Source organism: Chelon labrosus, assembly GCF_963514085.1.
Source record: "Chelon labrosus genome assembly, chromosome: 8".
Lineage (NCBI taxonomy): Eukaryota > Metazoa > Chordata > Actinopteri > Mugiliformes > Mugilidae > Chelon > Chelon labrosus.
The window spans coordinates 5,984,100-5,992,853 of NC_140358.1; the positions used below are offsets into that span (position 1 = coordinate 5,984,100).

The following is an 8,754-nucleotide window of genomic DNA, read 5'->3' on the forward strand; positions in this document are numbered from 1 at the left end:
GTGTTGGACAAAATGTGACTCTTACATGTGCTCGTCAGGAATCTTCACAACAAGAATCCTTGTTTTGGATCAGGATTGTTTCTGGGAACTGGCCTGAATTCTTGGGAGGAACGTTGACATATGATATCACTGATGTTGATAAGACTCCACAGATTACAACAAATACTCACATTACAGCAAAACAAGAGCCAGGAACGTTTGTTCTCCATATTAGTCAGACTAAGCTGAGTGATACTGGATTTTACTACTGTTTGAAAATCACAGAGCTCAAAGTGACATTCATGGAGGGAATATTTCTGATAGTTAAAGGTAAATAATTATGAATATGTGTTCTTGTGTTTCTAATTCACATTATAACTGCTATTATTATCAATGAGATGGATAGCACATGTTCATTATTTATTCCTTCATATTTTCTAGGACCAGAACCAGATATCACTGCCTTCACTGAAGTGTCTCCATCTGATCCAGTTCATCCAGGAGACTCAGTGACTCTGCAGTGTTCAGTCCTCTCTGACTCTGACAACAAAACATGTCCAGAAGATCACAGTGTGTACTGGTTCAGAGCCAAATCAGATGAATCTCATCCCAGTTTTATTTACGCTCATCAAAACAGTGGTGATGAATGTGAGAGGAGTCCTGAGACTCACTCACAGAAATGTGTCTACAGCTTCTCTAAGGACATCAGCTCCTCTGATGCTGGGACTTACTACTGTGCTGTGGCCACGTGTGGACAGATCATTTTTGGAAAAGGAAAAAAACTGGACACTGAAGGTAAGTGTAACTGTTTTACAATATTTTTAATTAAATGATATCCGTTTATATTGTGAAAAAAAACAAAAAACAAAAACAAGCTCCTTATGTAAAGTCATTACCGGGTGCTTTTGTTTTTTTCAGCACTCAACACGTGGGATGTACAGAAGGCCAATATCATTGTCTTTCTGTTATGTGCTGCTTTGGCTACAAGTCTGATTGTTATAGCCTTCCTCATTTATACCATCAAGAAGAAAAATCGTGACGGTAATCAATCTGATCAATCTATTTTAACAGCTGCTACAGAGTTTCCACTATAGATTTGTGTAAATTATCTTACATTATCTTTCATCTTTATTTTTGTTGTTTTGCAAACAGATGATCCAACTCAAGTTCAGCAGGTAAGGTGTACAAATGAGAAAAGATAGGAAATGTCAGCAAAAATCTGCAAATTTTTCCCTCCTTCTCCTACCATCTCAAAACATTGTTACATTATTTTCTGATCTATTCTCAGAGAGATGAAGATACATTAGTTTATTCTGCACCAAACATCAAAACGAGGAAAGCTGGCAAAACAGAGAGAAAGAACGCACAAAGAACAGAGGAAGAGATCATCTACTCTGATGTCAGAGCTTAAAACATCATAAAATCTTTTTATTTTTTTCTGGCACAATGTAAGAAATATAAAACTTAATCAGTAACTGAGACTGATTTTTACTATTTGAATCACTAATGTAACAGTTGAACGTATATTCTATTAAGTTTTTTCAGAGTTGTTGCATGACAAGGATGTTTGTCATTATGATTAAGAAATACCTGCATATTTTGAAAGTATTAATATGAATAATAATTAATTATTAATTCATTTTTGCTACTTTTCAGTTTTGTCACAGATTAAGACAGTTGAAGAAAAGGAATGTTTCCCATCTCTCTTCTGTCTGATTTTAATTATAATAATGTATCAGTGCAGTGTAACCCTACTCTAGACAACTGTTTGCATGTGTTGCTTCTTGAAAGACTATACAGACTAAAAACAATGTACCACATCTCTTATAGGAGTTCACATAAAAATAAAAACATGTTGAATCATTGTGTTCCATTATTTTCATTTTTATACTGGTACAAGTTTTGTTTTATGGTTAAGCATTAATTTCCATGAATTCCTGTTGATTTTGACAGTAAATAGTTCAAACAATACTGAAATTCTTCAGTGTTCATAGTAGAAACACCCACAATACTTTTAAAGGCTCATATTTCAAGCTTGCACGCTAAGAGACGAGGAACCAGGTGAACTGGGGTAAATGCATAAAGGAGAGCTCTGGGCCACTGTCGGTTGAAGATTGTTTCATGTGATCATGGAGAACCACAATGTACACTGTTCATTGCATTGTGAAATAAACTGATCTGCTTATGTCTCCGCAAATATGTCACACACCGTCAAGTTTCCAGGGGGAGGGACCCTGGTAAGACATCACATCCAGTGCATGGCTCGATAATGCACACCGCTCTGATGGAGAACACGTGTTTGTGAGACCATGACAAAAGCAGGAATTGTACAGGGTACATGCCACCCTGACAGCTGAGGTCTACTGTTGCCATCCTATTAATGCAACACATCTGTTCGTCACCTGCAAAACAAAGTGTTCCAGCACCTTCAGGACCATGGACAGCTCCAGGCAGCTGTTATGAAGAACACTGTTATGTGTGTCCCAAAACCTCCTGGAAACGGAAGACATAGGTAATTTCAGTGAGTCTGAAGTATGTAGTTCGGTCATGTCATGTATGCTATATCATGTCATCATGACATATTATTATTGAGGAGGGCTAAACCCTCTCCTGATCTCACAGCACACTGTAGAGGCCTTTTGCATGCCTGTCATTAGAACAACAAGCTAAACCTCATTCACCAGCTACACTGACAGGAGTTGTGGTGACCTGTTTCTCTGCCCTTTGACCAACCACTGAAACTGTTTACTCAGAGCAGACCTGATTATGAGCTTAGGCTGGATGTGACGAGAAGGAGCTTTAAATGAACAAAAGTGGAGGCCTATATAAGGTTTTAACATATATGATTTATAAAACAACTGGATGCATTTACAATCTTAAAATATGCAATAATATGTATACTAGCACATTTTATTTATTGAGTCATTCACCCTTAATATTGACAGACTGGCAGTCCTTCATTGGACCAAATGATACACAGGGACAGCAGGACTGTCAAAGTCCTACCCTTTCCAGAAAGATCATGGTGGTATAAATGACTGATCAGAACCTCCCATCATCTGTCAGCAACAGACAATGAAAAACTGAGAAAGATTGAGATTAATAACACTCAGGATTAGATGACTGAGCAGATAGGAGTCTACCCATCCCTCTTGTACACCTTGACTGTCCCTGAATGATCCAGTTCATCCAGGAGACCCAGTGACTCTGCAGTGTTCAGATATTACTATTAATAATAATAATACTATATAGTGTTGTTCTTGTTGCATTCTTAAAACAGATACAACCGTGGTGCATGACCAGCTTCCTGAGCTTAAAGCAGAGACTGAGACAGGAAGTACAGGCCCTTTGTATTCACGCCACTGTTTGAAAGGCCAACCACAGCAATGTTTCCATCAGCAGTTGAGTTTATATGTGTCTTTCTATGTTTAAATAGCAACAGTGCTGTGCACACAAAGAAAACCTGCACATACAGAGAAGGACACACAGTAGAAGAAACTATTTTTTGTCAGTGTTTTAGTTTAAATAACATTTTATCAGTGTTACTTGTCCTCTCTTCTGTATGTTAAACTATTCATATGTGTATTATCAGTACAAGTACTGAACACAGTGTTGTTCAGGGAAACTCTGACCAAGTTAATTCATTAATTTAGGTGTATGAGGATCCATTTATGAGTCTAAACGCCAGCTTTTGTTGTAGTATTAACTATTATTACAAGTTTGTGCACTCAGTAACAGAGGGAGGATGTACTATGTAACATAGATCAGTGGCTGGAGTTAGACCAGGAACACTGCAGGACAAAGACATGCGTTTGTTCATGATCAACAATACAGTGACCCTGAAGAAGACCACAAACCAAACTGTTCCAGTCTCACAACTACTGATACAGTTTTAACCCTTTGGGTTGTTGTCTCTTTGTTGATCCAGAGATCTACTCTCTACTTGTCTACTAATCACGTCATGAGTTCAAGTAGTTTCCTTCCCCACATCAGTTCATGTGAAGCAGTTGAAACTTTGATCAGCTCTAGGTCAGGGTGTTTTTCTGTGATACTGTGACACTGGTTCTCTGTAGAGAGTGAAGAGGATGAGCTCATAACCACAGTCACCTCCCAGACTCTGTATGCTGTGCTCTTCCTGCTGATGTGACTGATGTTCAGAGTCGGTGGGCCATCACTGATGATGTGGAGCTTCTGAATTGGTTGATTCACACAACACTAAAATGACTCTGTTCTTTTAACATTGTGGCAAATGATTGGATACATCAAACACAGTATTTAAATTCACATGTTACTGAGTGACACTCACATGTTGTAGGATTGGCTGTTACATGTATGTTTAATTATTTTTTATATGATGCATTTAAATGTAATGGTTAAATTAATGAGGAAGTTATTGAATGCAGGAAACCACTGCAAAGCATTTAAAGCTTTTCAAGAAATACTGGCCCCTGGGGGTGTACCCTACCTTTTGCCCAATCAGATAGAACGTCAGAACGGAACATTGTGACACATTTGGTTTCATCTCATGACAGCTCTGGAATAAAATGTTTTTTAGTTGCATTGTGGTTAACCCCTTAACGCCTGAATTCATTTTTCAGTTATATAAAGAAATTAATTATTTGTGTTTTTGCTTACCACTCCGACCGGTCCTACGAGAAACTAGTGCTTGCAAAAGATTCCTAGGAATTTTTTGAATGTGCACAAGCCGACACTGGAGTATTATATGCGTTATTTTCGGCTGCAGTCTGAACGGAAACAGTGCGTTGCGAATTCGCGACAGTGGGCGTGAAGGGGTTATGGTAGGATCCAGTGCTTTCAAATGTGATTCATAACCAGTTTTGAGAATACTACATCGATTTTTTATAAAATTCAGGACATTCTGATTACTGATGTTTTTTTAAAAAACATAAAAACTTTTCCCCAAACTTTGCACGAAATTGCAGTATTCCTTTAAGTAGAACTTTTATCAATATTTAATACCCATTACAATCTTCTGTAAACTCTTTTAGCTGCCTACGCTCAACTATACCTAAAACATGATGTTAAATAAGGAAATCACTGAAATTTATTCTGTGTTTTGTAGGATTATTTGCTTCGAGGTTTGGTTTGATCACATTTTTCTCAACTTATTTTCATTAAAAGTTGAATCTCACGTCAAGAAATAAAATTTAAAAAACTACGTTGCTCTTATGAGCTTCAGTTTTTTTGGGAAATCTGATAGCCCTAGTGCCGCTGTGGTTGTTGTGATGTGTTTGTGCCTCTCTCTCTCCCACTCTCCTCCTCCTCCAGGTGATCACCTCTCCTCCGACCAGCAGCCGTTTCCACTCAGGTAATCAGCTGATCTTGGTTAAAGAGTGGAGGAGAGGTGCGGCCCAGAGAGAGAGATGGTGGACCACAGTGGTGGAAGCGTGAGGTTGACTTTGCTTGTTGGAAATCTGAACGGTGAAGTACTGACTAATCTTTTCTGTGGAAAAGACAGTAGTAATCTTTCTTGGTCTTTTGCCTGTGTTCTTTTTCCCCCCAGGTGTGGTGGCGCTTTTGGTTTGTTTTGTCTTTTTTCCCCCCAGGTGTGGTGGCGCCTTTAGTTTGTTTGTGGCTGTTGGTTCTGCTCTGTTGGGATTAGTTTTGTGACCAGCATTCTTAGTTATCATTAGTAGTTTTGTTTTTGAATAAAGAACCATTCTTTTACACACAGTTATCAGTCTCTGTGTTGCTTTCCTTTTCCCCGGAAACTATTTTCTTTTGTTCTCCTCCTCTCAACCCCTGGTTACATACACGGGAGGTAACAAACGCCACAAATATTGTGGAAACAAAAATATCACTAAGTCTGACTGGATTAATAACGTGGTAAAACAAAAACTGTCAGTAGTTCATGTCATGTATACTGTGTGTCAGTTACAGAAAGTCACCATGTTGGTGGTGTTTCGTGTGCTCAAGTGTGAGAAATAGTAATTTCCCCTGGTGTAGTACAGTGAATATCCTGTATAACAGTAGACCAATCAGATTGCTCTAAAATTGTTCCCTCCCACTTGATGATCTTACTTTAAAGTGAACCATTTTACAACATGCTCTTATTTTAATGCAGACACACTGGGATTATTCAGAAAATGCTGGTCATATTTTATTTATTGCCGATGCTCAGAGTGGGACGTAAGTATAAGTAGAAAGCTCAGACTTATTCCACATGCTGTATATAATGTTAACTAGATGAGTGTTGTCTTGTAGTTTACAATATGTCACATACAAATCTGTTCCTCTTGTATGTACGTAAATGATTCTGTCTCTGTTGTTATTTATCGATGTATTTGTCTTTTTTTTCAGGGTGCTCAGATGATCATAAGTTTGTAACAAAGACTGTTGGTGTTGGACAAAATGTTTCTCTTACATGTGCTCGTCAGGAATCTTCACAACAAGAATCCTTGTTTTGGATCAGGATTATTTCTGGGAACTGGCCTGAATTCTTGGGAGGAACGTTGACATTTGATATCACTGGTGTTAATAAGACTCCTCAGATTACAACAAACACTCACATTACAGCAAGACACGAGCCAGGAACGTTTGTTCTCCATATTAGTCAGACTAAGCTCAGTGATTCTGGGTTTTATTACTGTTTAAAAATCAAACAGCTCAAAATGACATTTATGGAGGGAATATTTCTGATAGTTAAAGGTAAATAACTATTTGTTTTTTCATGTGTCTAATTAACATTTTAGCTGATGTTATTATTGATAAGATGGGTAGCACATGTTGATTTCATTATTCCTTTATATTTTCTAGGAGCAGAACCAGATATCACTGCCTTCACTGAAGTATCTCCATCTGATCCAATTCATCCAGGAGACTCAGTGACTCTGCAGTGTTCAGTCCTCTCTGACTCTGACAACAAAACATGTCCAGAAGATCACAGTGTGTACTGGTTCAGAGCCAAATCAGATGAATCTCATCCCAGTTTAATTTACGCTCATCAAAACAGTGGTGATGAATGTGAGAGGAGTCCTGAGACTCACTCACAGAAATGTGCCTACAGCTTCTCTAAGGACATCAGCTCCTCTGATGCTGGGACTTACTACTGTGCTGTGGCCACGTGTGGACAGATCATTTTTGGAAATGGAAAAAAACTGGACACTGAAGGTAACTGTAACTGTTTAATAAGAATATTTTAGTATCTGATACAATCTGTTAATATAATGTAAAAACACATGTGTTCCTAATGTATAGACTTACATAATGTAATTAATTATCACTACTTGGTGCTTTTATTTTTCAGCACTCAACACGTGGGATGTACAGAAGGCCAGTATAGTTGTCTTTCTGTTGTGTGCTGCTTTGGCTACAAGTCTGATTGTTATAGCCTTCCTCATTTATACCATCAAGAAGAAAAATCATGACGGTAATCAATCTGATCAATTTATCGAACAGTTTTTTATAAAAGCCTAAAATAGATTTTCACTATACATTTGTGGTAATTAACTGACATTATCTGTCATTTTAAATTTCTCTGTTGTTTTGCAAACAGATGCTCCAGTGAAAAGTCAGCAGGTAAGGTGTACAAATGAGAAAAGACAGAAAATGTTATTGGACTATTTTTTTCTAATTCTCCCTCCATAAATATAAATATTACCTGCCATCTCATAACATTGTTACATTATTTTCTTATCTATCCTCAGAGAGATGAAGATTCATTAGTTTATTCTGCACCAAACATCACAACGAGGAAAGCTGGCAAAGCAGAGAGAAAGAACGCACAAAGAACAGAGGAAGAGATCATCTACTCTGATGTCAGAGCTTAAAAAATCATAAAATCTTTTTATTTTTTTGGCACAATGCAAGAAATATAAAACTTAATCAGTAACCGGACTTTATTTTGACTATTGGAATCACTCATGTAACAGTTGAACGTATATTCTGTTCAGTCTTTTCAGAGTTGTTGCATGACATGGAAGTTTGTCATTATGGTGAAAAAATACCTGCTTATTTTAAAAATTAAAAATTAATAATAATTAATTATTAATTCAATCTTGCTGTTTTTCAGTTTTGTCACAGATTAAGACAGTAGAAGAAAATGAAAGTTTCGAATCTCTCTTCTGTCTGATTTTAATTACAATAGCGTTTGTAGCAGTGCAATGTCTAAAAACAATGTACCACATCTTTAAAAGGAGTTCACATAAAATAAAAACATGTTGAATAAACGTGCTTCTAAGTTTTGTTTTATGGTTAAGCATTGGTTTCCATTACATCCTGTTCATTTTGACAGTAAATAGTTCAGACAATACTGAAATTCTTCTTCAATGGTCATAGTAGAAACACTCACAATACTTTTAAAAGCTCATACATTTTAAACTTTCAATTTAAGATTTTTACTCCCATTTGATTAACTGTGATTCAAATAACAAAGAATAGAATCAGAAAAGGCTTTATTGCCAAGCATGTTTGTACATACAAGGAATTTGTTTTCGTATTGTTTCACCCATTATGCATAAACAAAAAAATAAAAAATAAAAATGTCTCCGCACCATCAAGTTTCCAGTGGGAGGGACCCTGGTAAGACATCACATCCAGTGCATGGCTCTGTATCATCCAAATGCACACCGCTCTGATGGAGAACAGGTGTTTGTGAGACCATGACAAAAGCAGGAATTGTACAGGGTACATGTCACCCTGACAGCTGAGGTATACTGTTGGTATTTTATTGTAATGCAACACATCTGTTCATCAGCTGCAACGCAAGGTGTTTCAGCACCTTCAGGGCCGTGGACAGCTCCAAGTAGCTGTTAT

At 37.3% G+C, this 8,754-nt stretch overlaps 1 long non-coding RNA gene across 1 annotated transcript; it reads left to right on the plus strand.

Moving 5' to 3' along the window:
* Positions 1-7,187: 7,187 nt before the first annotated feature.
* LOC311491750 lies at positions 7,188-8,224 on the plus strand. Its single transcript, XR_014699191.1, has 3 exons — positions 7,188-7,369; positions 7,496-7,518; positions 7,647-8,224. It is a non-coding gene; the product is annotated as an uncharacterized lncRNA (long non-coding RNA).
* The last annotated feature ends 530 nt before the right edge of the window (positions 8,225-8,754 follow it).